The sequence below is a fragment of the Coenobita brevimanus genome, chromosome 14, assembly GCF_032717465.1.
Source record: "Coenobita brevimanus isolate Jiangsu-jjx chromosome 14, ASM3271746v2, whole genome shotgun sequence".
Lineage (NCBI taxonomy): Eukaryota > Metazoa > Arthropoda > Malacostraca > Decapoda > Coenobitidae > Coenobita > Coenobita brevimanus.
The window spans coordinates 60141029-60151897 of NC_136967.1; the positions used below are offsets into that span (position 1 = coordinate 60141029).

Sequence of the window (10869 nt, forward strand, 5' to 3'; positions counted from 1 at the left end):
TTTTGAGGTAGGAATGAGTCTCCTTGGTTACTAGTAAAATCGACCTTCCACTTTGGCCACACTTGAACATCACCAGAGCCGTAAGTTATTAAGATGCCGTAGTGGTACATTTAATTTACCTTGATATTATACTGCCTATTTTACAGTCGACCCAAATTTGCCATCATTGCGTCTTGAAATATGTAGTAGTGGTGGTGGTGGTGGTGGTGGTAATAGTAGCTGTAGTTAGTTTTAATAGTAGTAGTAGTATTTTATGTACAAGCCGAAAACCCACGATCAACTCCTTTAATATTAGGACGAAATTCTTCTTATTCTGTTATCTTTGTACGATTTTATTCAGCCTCGGAGCAAAAATCCTCACTGAAAGGGTTATATGGGAGCATCAGCAAGTCCATTCACTGCTTAAATTCTTTCTTAAGTAAAATCATCTTCTGGCGGATTGTGATAGTGTGGTGGGGTGTAGGTGGTGCTAGTGGTGGTGGTGGTGGAGAGTATGAGAGCGAGATTGTGGTAGTGTTGTGATGGTGGTGGCGAGATTGTGGTAGTGTGGTGATGCTGGTAGTGGTGTTGGCGGCGGTGGTGATGAGACTGGGAGCGTGGTGGTGGTAGTGGTGGTGAGGTGGTGGTAGTGGTAATGTGGTGGTGTTGGTAGTGTGGTGGCGGTGGTGGTGTTGACAGCTGTGGTGACGAGATTATGGTAGTGTGTTTGGTTGTAGTGGTGGTGGTGGTAATGTGGTGGTGTTGGTAGTGTGGTGACGTGGTGGTGGTGACGAGATTATGCTAGTGTGGTGGTGGTGGTGGTGGTGGTGTGGTGGTGTCCTCATTAATGAAACATGGGTGTGGAAGTTGCTCACCGCCTCCCACAAGACGCCAAAGTTTTCCCTGTCTGTGGGGGTGGTGCTAGGAGGAGTGTGGGGGGGGGGGGATGATGAGGTGAGGAGGAAGACACGGCAGGATTATGAGGCGGGAAGGAAGATGGTGAGGCGGCGGGGTGGATAGGAGGGAGATTAGGAGGTGAGAAAGAAGGCTGTGAGAAGGTGGAGAAGATAGGGTGAAAATTATGATGAGGAAGATTGTGAGGCGGCGGGGAAGATAGGAGGAAGATTAGGAGCTGGAGAGGAAGATTGTGAGGCGGCGGGGAAGATAGGAGGAAGATTAGGAGCTGGGGAGGAGGATTGTGAGGCGGCGGGGAAGATAGGAGGAAGATTAGGAGCTGGGGTTGAAGATTGAGGAGGCGGGGAAGATAGGAGGAAGATTAGGAGGTGAGGAGGAAAGACTGAGGAGACGGGAAAGATAGAAGGAGAAATTGGCGTGGAGGAAGAGGACAGCAACGTTCAACACCAAATTTATTTTTTATATCAAAGTTTATTACAAGTTTGAATATACAGTAACCGTGGCTCATCCCAGGTTAGAAAAAATGCAGTGTAGGATAAGAGAGAAAAAATTATGAAAGTTATAAAATTGTGGTTGTGTGGTGGGTGGTGGTGGTGTGAGAGCGAGATTGTGGTGGTGGTGGTAGTGGTGGTGAAACTGAGCAGCAATAGTGACAATGTAGAAGTTAATCTGTGTGTCGTTGTATAAAGGAAAGGATGACAAAATGCGACTCGTCTCCACTTGAGTCTGTCCTCCGTCGTCAAACTGCCCTCTTACAAAGATCTAAACACTGTAACATAAAAGGTGACTTACGCCCCTAAATAAACAAATAAGTAAATAAATAAAGAAGTAAATGAAAACGACTTTAAGAGATGGACGAGGATGAAGTCTTGTATCCTTCACCCACAAGAACACGTCCAAAGAGTTGAACCCCAAGCCAACTTCGAGAGAAGGAGTTAAATAATTCTGCCTGCCTTCCTCCATCCTTCCCTCCCTCCATCCTTACCTTCCTCCCTCTGTCCCTGCCCTCTTACTTCCCTCACACACTGCCTACATTGTCTCCTTCCTCCCTCCCTGGCTTCCTCCCTGCTTGACTCCCTCCCTGTCTCCCTGTTAGGCTACCTGCATCCCTGCCTGCATGCCTCCTGGTCACTCCACCTTTCTGCATGCCTAACACCCCACCTCCCCCCCTGTCTCCCTAGCTTCCTGTCTCCCTCCCTCCCTTCCAATCACCCTACCTGCTAACTTGCTTCCCTCCCTCCCTTCTACCCTCCCATTCAATCTCCCTACCTGGCCGCCTCCCTCCCTTCTTCTCTTCCTTCCGTCTCTCCCTGCCTCTCCTTTCTCTCCCTTTCTCTCCTTGCCTGGCCAGAGCGGTAGGGCAACTGTGGCGGATGAACCACACTGGGATTTACCGCCAACTTTGAGGATTAATCTTGTGTCATCCGCTTTACTTGAGGGACGCTTTTTCTTCCCCCCCCCCCCCCACACACACACACCTAGAACTTGCTGCATGTAGAAGGAGGATTTGGAAGATGTAGTTGTTGATTAAATTGTGTGTGTGTGTGTGTGTGTGTGTGTGTGTGTGTGTGTGTGTGTGAGTGAGTGCAAAAACCGTACACACTTTCACGGAAGTTGGTGTAGTAAGTTTTAGAGCATTTTAGGGATGAAAAATGCGCGTATGAAATATTCAGAGTGCAGGTAAAAGTTTTTCCGTGCGTGTAATGTATATGTTTATGTATTTCCTTAGCCAATATCATAATGAATTGGTATTTTTTGTATTTTTAAATCGTACGCTATAGTAACTTCAGAATATAGGTACTACTTTCCAACACTCACTCGACACCGAAACCTGTCAGTACCTTTTACACTAAACTTCATTTTTTCATTTCTTCAATACCACCGAAGTGACGGTGCATTTATTTACACAGACAGACAGACAGAGATAGACAGATAGATAAACAGGTAGATTGATTTCCAAATAGACAGACAGACAGCTAGTGTGTTCGTTTGTTCTCACATCTCACAACCTGATGTGTTCCCATGAACTTGCAGACTCACATAACACAAAACATAACAAAACACACACACACACACACACACACACACACACACACACACACACTTTAGGCCACCATCTTCCCTTCAGGGCACAGGGAGGGCGACAGGGCGTTGAGGGACGTCTGTATAACCCACCTGAGTAGTTACGTTGGTGCCACCTGGTGATAAACAACACGACTCGTTCTGTCAGTGGTTAACGAAGCTCCCCAACACCTCCACCTTAGCAATTTAATTTTGGATACTGCTGGCTAATATCGTTTTGTACAGTATTTATGCTGAGGATTGTGATATTAAGAGTGGTTGTACATAGATGAGGACGGCAGTGCAATAAGCAAAATAAATCACTTAGGAAGAGGTGCTAGGGAGCTTCCTTAACCGACGAGAATACCAGCTCACAATACATATTGAAGCAACAGAGGCAAAGACTACCTAGTAATATTTACTTTACGCTTTGTCGGCGATTATTCTTCTCACCAACTACTTTTTATTCTCCGTGGGATGATGTGATGCAACAGGTTGTAGAACACGTGCTTCGAGATATTAAATTAACTTCATCTGTCCCAGCATAAGGTACACAGTTAAGGGAATCAGGTGGTTTCGGTGAGGGATGGCCGCCTTTGTTATGTATGGCGAAGTAATGTGATCTTAATACGCTATTATCCCTTTTGGTTTAGAGGCGGCTTGTATAATTTTTAGATACATGTTTGTGATCACCTTCAACATATATATGTTAAAGGATACTAGTGACAGAGACCCTATATAGGGAGCAGAGGTAGGTTCTCCCCCTGTATAGAGGGAAGCGATGAATCCTATCATAACGGACGGAGACGTAAATAGGGGGAGGGATTGGCTGTTCACTTAATAAGAGGGAAAGGGTGGACTCTCCCCATTTAAAAGGAGAGGGATGGCCCCTCTCCTTCTATATAGGGCGGAGAGGTATACAGGGAGAGAGATGTGCTATCCTCTCATATATAGACGTAACTACGGCCTCAGAGGCCGGGTGATGGCGCTCCTGGAGGCGACTCAGGATGGCGGTTAGCGACCTGGGCGAGAGGACAGCTGGTCCAGCTTGGCGTACATATCATGAACAGCGTCAGCGTAATATTCACTCAGCTGCCTTCGACGTAACTTCAGCGCCGCCGTCACCAGGCCACTGTCGGGCGTCCACTCGTCCGTGGTGAGGCAGACGGCGGCGGGGATCTCCCAGCGGGTCAGGCCGCACGTCCTGCCGTAGTTCTGCAGCTGCCCAAGGAAGGCCTCCGTCACCCTCTCATCCCGACACAGGTCATCGATCGTCAGCGTCCCCTCCTGGATGGCCACGTCTGCCGCCACCTGCTGCAGGTAGTGTGGCGGCGTCACCACCACGGCCACTGTGCTGGCCTTGGTGGAGTCGGCGAAGACGCAGGTGTTGTCCACGCCAGGCATCGCCTTCAGGATGGACTCAGTGTTGCCCAGGGACACGTACTCGCCCTGTTTAAGCTTTACTAAGTCCTTCATACGATCGATGATCCTGACGCAGCCCAGGGAGTTGATCTCGCCAATGTCGCCCGTGCGGAACCACCTGACGCCGTCCTCCTCGAAGAAGGCTTCCTTTGTCTGGCGGGGCAGCCTGAAGTAGCCCTTGGCCACGACAGCACCGCCCACCACCAGTTCGCCACGAGGGTTGGGCTGGTCAGTGACCCGGTAGTCGCCCTCCTCCCAGTCCTGCAGGCGCAGCAGCACCCCCAGGTTGGGCCCGCCCGTCTGCCCCGTCACCACGTCATCCTCGTCCATGCCGCTGATGCACGAGGCGGTCTCGGTGGAGCCGTAGCCCACCTGCAGGGACACGCCAAAGATGGCCCGGATGGCGTCGTGGGTTTGGGGTGTCATTGGGGCGCCCCCGACTACCATCCGCCGCAGCTCGCCCCCTAACTCCGCCTGCACCTTCCGGAAGATGAGGGCGTTCACCAGGCGGGAGGCGAAGGGCACGTGGTCCAGCCAGAACTTGGTCCTGACGGCCGTTCTGAAGACCCAACTCTGGACTCTGCCGTGTTCCTCAGCCTTGGCATACACCTGCTTCAGGATCCGGTCCAGGATGAGCGGCACGGCGTTGAGCACTAGGGCGCGCCACCTTAGCGTCCCCGTCGCAGCCGGCCTTCACCTTGAGACTGGAGGAGGTGAGGGTGTGTGGGGAGGAGTACAGGATATCGACGCCCAGGGAGATAAGGGCTATCTCCGTGAGGTGAGGGTGTGTGGGGAGGAGTACGGGACACCGACGCCCAGGGAGATAAGGGATATCTCCGTGGCCAGCTCCATGATACTGGCCAGCGGCAGGAAGGCCAGGTACCGGTCCTGTGGACCAACATTCATCTGGACCGAATATACAGTGACACTGGCCAAAATATTTGTGTGGGTCAGCTCCACGCCCTTGGGTGTACCGGTGGACCCGGAAGTGTACATGACTATGGCAATGTCGTCTGCCTGAGGCTCTACTGCCATTATGGAGGCCGCCCGCCGCTTCGCCTTCAGGAGGTTCTGGAAAGGCACGACTGTGACTCGCCCAGGCAGCCCAGTCTGGCTGCCAACCCCCTCCAGCTGATCCTTCATAACCACCACCGTTTTCACCCGACGGCACTGGCCCAGTATGCCCTTGAGCCGCGGCAGAAGCTGGTGGGTGGTGAACACGCAGGACACCCGCGTCTCCCTGATGCCATGACGGATGCCTTCGTCAGGCAGGGTGGTGTACAGCGTGGCAACAGTGATGCCATGCTGCACACACGCCAGCGCCGCCACCAGCCACTCCGCCCGCGTCTCGGCGAAGAAGGCCGCCCTGTCAAAGGGCCTGACCCCCAGCAGCCTAATTCCCAGGCCCACCTTGGTGACCGTCTCCTGCACCTGCAGGTAATTCATCCAGGTATATTCCCCCAGCAGAAGCTTCTCCATCTTGACGCCGTCGCCCCTGTCCTCCCACTCCCTCGCCAGCAGCGTCCGTGTGGCCACGCATGGCTTGTCGCCGTGCCGCTGGGCGCCGAACCTGATGGCGTCGCCGAGGGTGGTGACGTTGGCCTGACGGAACAGCGGCGCCAGGCGGGAGTCGAGGGGGCAGGGCGCGCCGGAGGGCGTGGCCTTCACCTACTAACCTTCTTTTGTTTGCTCTCAGCGGACTTTCATTTTACTGTTTTGTCTTTTGCTAGTTGAGCTTTTGATCTGTTCGTTCAGATTGGCCGGAGGGAAAATACGAATGGAGGGGAGGAAAAGATGGAGAGGAGGTAGAGAGAAGGTGTGGAGGGTTGACAGATAGATCTCGTATGTGGGGCTAATAGATACATTAGGTAGGTAGAGCTGATAAATTCATTAGGTAGTAGGTGGGGTTGATAGATACAATAGGAGCGAGTTAAGCAAAAAAATAAATAAATAAATAATCACCTATCGTCAGCCTGCTTAGAATGCAAAGTAATTTCCCAGGTTGTAAGTGGTGAGGACAGATTGTTTCTGACCGATTCAACAAATGAGGATTTTCTTTAAGATGATCTGATTCGTCTTGGTGTTGGTTAAAATCGATTAGGCTCGCTACGGCCTCGCATTGAAGGGGTTAATGCTTACAGTGACTTACCCTTACAGTACTAGCATGAGAGATAGATAAATAAGATGGGCAGATAGATAGACAGATGCTTACATAATGACGACCTGGTTCTATAAGCATGAAAGAATGGATAGGAAGAAAAAGAGAGATACGGACGATGATTGATCTAATAATCGCACCAGCATAAGTTTATTATAAACAGATAGATAGATACTTAGGTAGATAAATGAATACACATACTGATAGACATATAGATACATAGGTAGACAGAGACAGACATGACAGACACTGATCACCCTAATCGCAAATGCATAATAGGATGATAAACACAGATACATAAACATACATAAAAAGAGCACAATACGTAAGGAATTATATCATCATCATCTCTAACACACACACACACACACACACACACACACACACACACACACACACACACACACACACACACACACACGCACGCACGCACGCACGCACGCACGCACGCACGCGCGCACACACACACACACACACACACACACACACACACACACACACACACACACACACACACACACACACACACAATCTGTTAAAGAAAGTGTCAATGAATCTCTCTCTCTCTCTCTCTCTCTCTCTCTCTCTCTCTCTCTCTCTCTCTCTCTCTCTCTCTCTCTCTCTCTCTCTCTCCCCTTGACCTGACCTGTACCCTTTCATCTCATGGACACCGTGCCTCTTGCGTCACATCAGACCAGTCACATGGGTGCCACGCGTCCCCTAGTCCCCCCACTCCCCCCCCTCTCTCTCTCTCTCTCCCTCCCTCTCTCTCTCTCAACTTTGATCAGTGATGTGATGTTGGGCCTCAGGTGTGACGGTACAGGTGGGGTTCCAACCAATTACCGGCAGGAAGGCTGGACACACCACATTCCTGTCACCCGGGGGCGTTTCCAAGGAGGGGGAGGGGGGAGTATTTTCAAACATTTTTACCACCGATTTCATGTCGTAAGTTAGTTTTTTTTGGAGGAGGAGCCACTGAGCGCTTTGTTCTAACCTGAATTAAGATCCCTAACTCCTTGATGCTAAATTGCTGGCCTGGGGTAATCAGACTAAAGGGGTGATTTCATTAGTAACCAAGGAGATGCATTCCTACCCTAACTTCTTGATGCTTAAATTGCTGGCCCGGGGTAATCAGACTGAAGGGGTGATTTGATTAGTAACCAAGGAGATTCATTCCAACACTAACTCCTGGATGCTATATTGCTGGCCTGGGGTAATTAGACTAAAGGGGTGATTTCATTAGTAACCAAGGAGATCCATTCCTACCCTAACTCCTGGATGCTTAAATTGCTGGCCCGGAGTAATCAGAGTGAAGGGGTGATTTGATTAGTAACCAAGGAGATTCATTCCTACCCTAACTCGTTGATGCTTAAATTGCTGGCCTGGGGTAATCAGACTGAAGGGGTGATTTGATTAGTAACCAAGGAGATTCATTCCTACCCTAACTCCTTGATGCTAAACTGTGGGCCCGGGGTAGTCAGACTGAAGGGGTGATTTGATTAGTAACCAAGGAGATTCATTGCCACCTCATAGCTAAGGCTTACTGAATGTCATGTAACCACTACTTAGCACGTAAGTTGTGGAAATGGCCCAGCTTCATCGGGGAAGAATAAATCCACTGACCAAACCGGGAAATTTAGCACAGTCACCTCCTGCTATACGTAATTCCTTTGTAACTAGTCCTTTTACCTTGTTCCTCCTGTAGATAATACATATACTCTACGTAATTCCTTTGTAACTAGTCTTTTATACCTTGTTCGTCCTGTAGATAATACATATACACTACGTAATTCCTTTGTAACTAGTCTTTCTTCCTTGTTCGTCCTGTAGATAATACATATACTCTACGTAATTCCTTTGTAACTAGTCTTTCTTCCTTGTTCCTCCTGTACATAATACATAATTATACTCTACGTAATTCCTTTGTAACTAGTCCTTTTACCTTGTTCGTCCTGTAGATAATACATGTACACTACGTAATTCCTTTGTAACTAATCTTTCTTCCTTGTTCGTCCTGTAGATAATACATAATTATACTCTACGTAATTCCTTTGTAACTAGTCTTTCTTCCTTGTTCCTCCTGTAGATAATAAATGTACTCGTAATTCCTTTGTAACTAGTCTTTTTACCTTGTTCGTCCTGTAGATAATATATATACACTACGTAATTCCTTTGTAACTAGTCTTTTTACCTTGTTCGTCCTGTAGATAATACATATACTCTACGTAATTCCTTTGTAACTAGTCTTTCTACCTTGTTCCTCCTGTAGATAATACATATACTCTACGTAATTCCTTTGTAACTAGTCTTTCTCCCTTGTTCCTCCTGCAGATAACAGATATACCCTGCAATAATTTTCCTCTGGTAACTATGATTTTTATTTTATTAGGAACAAGACACAGGAAGCCTTTGTCCTATCCTGTCTTCTTTCTTAAAAAAAAATAATAATAATAATAACTTTGGATTGGCAGCTGATTATATATTTCTCGTGAACTTGGCTTTGGACAGTATGGGCAGGAAGGGGGGGTGGGGGGGTGTTCAGATGGTAAATATCCTTGATCCGGGGGCATATCCAGGATTGTGGGGAAGGGGGTCCCAGTTGGCAAATATCCCTGACTCACAGTGTCATGAGGGATGAGAGGGGAGGGAGGAGGCAGAAGAAAAAAAAAATTACAATCTTACCAGGGAGATGCTAAGGGACATCTCACTCCAGCAGGGCGGGGGCATATCCAGGATTCTGCGGAGGGGTGGGGAGAATTCCAGATGGTAATTATCCCTGACTCATATGGTTTAGGAGGGGGGGGGGGTGAGCCGAGATTGAAAGCAAGAAATAAAAAGAGTTAAGGTTTATTGAGTGAAAATGTAGATTCATTACATCCCAGTCAGTTTGGGGCGATTCCAGGATTGCGATGGAGGGGGGGGTCCAGCTGGTAAATCCCTCTGACTCAATTTCGAGAGGGATGGAAAGGGAGGGAGTGATTTAAAAAAAAAAAATGGTAGTAAAAAGAATAAAAGAAACTAAGAATGAATGAAATAAAAGCAAAGAGATAAAGAATGAAAGAAAAAAAAAGAAAGAAGGAAGGAAGGAAGGAAAGATGGAAGGAAGGAAGGAAGGGAGGAAGGAAGGAAAGTATGCCTGAAATTTAATAGTCTGACCCACACATACACCTTGCTGAAAGTCTTTCTGTTTATATAACCAAACACTTAAATTCCATAAGGACTGGTCACAGATATATCGCCTCCATGTCTCACTGTCCTCCGTCATCAGGCTGCCCTCTCTCTAATTCACACCACCTTCACTTACATACTTCACCGATCCCTCCACCTCATCCTCGGTCTCCCTCTCCCGCCTCTCCCTTTCCAACTCATCCACTTTCCTAGTATAACCAAGGCAATAGTCTCGCCATAGTACATTTCCATACATCATTTTCCCTGCATAAGGCTGTTCATGTTCTCTTTTATTTAATTTATACAATCCAAACCAAAAAATAGAAATAAAACAAAAAGAGAGTAATGCGTTGCATAAATCACTACCAAACAGGCGTTAGAAATGCTCCAAGACTGACAAGTATAGAGTCAGGGATGTATGAGGGACGGGGAGGGAAGGAGGGTCACTTTGTAAATATCCTTGACACACAGTATTACTGATTTTGGTTTTTGAGTCGGTCTAAGCAAAATCCATATATCTATCCACCTATCTAACTATTTATCTATCCATCTATCTATATCTATTTATATATCTATTAAATTATGCTTCTATAGACCCTTCTGGAAAAATAGATAATACTCTAAGGCCTCTGTGACTCACCCTTAGTAAGCAAAATACTTTGTTAGTTGAAATAAATATTAAAGTTGTTCCACATATGAAGGATGATATATGGATCGATCTGTCAGAAACTAGATTTATACCATCACCTGTATGTTATGTCTATTGAACAAGGAGGAAGGAGGTTAAATAGGAGAATAAATAAATACCAAATAGATACATAGACTGACAGACGGACAGATAGATAGATAGACACATAGATAAATAAATAAATAAATAATGAGTGTTCTTTCCTTAGCATAATACTTTTTTCCACCCAGCTTATCTGCCGTGTTTATGAATTTATATTGGCTCATTTTCCGCTATATTTAGAGTTTTAGGAAAGATGCTAATGTATTCTGACTCAAATATGATCGGTTCTCACTGATATTGATACTGCTTTATTTTTAGTAAGGGTAATTTCTTCAGTTTCCATAGCAGTCCATACTTTCTGTAGGTCAAATCACAAGCACTATTTAATTTATAAAATGTTAGTCGCCTCCAGCGTTTTATGTAACTATTTTGTTCT

At 47.1% G+C, this 10869-nt stretch overlaps 1 pseudogene; it reads right to left on the minus strand.

Moving 5' to 3' along the window:
- Window positions 1–3969: 3969 nt before the first annotated feature.
- Window positions 3970–6084, minus strand: LOC145390420 (long-chain-fatty-acid--CoA ligase 4 pseudogene; annotated as a pseudogene).
- Between the last annotated feature and the right edge of the window lie 4785 nt (window positions 6085–10869).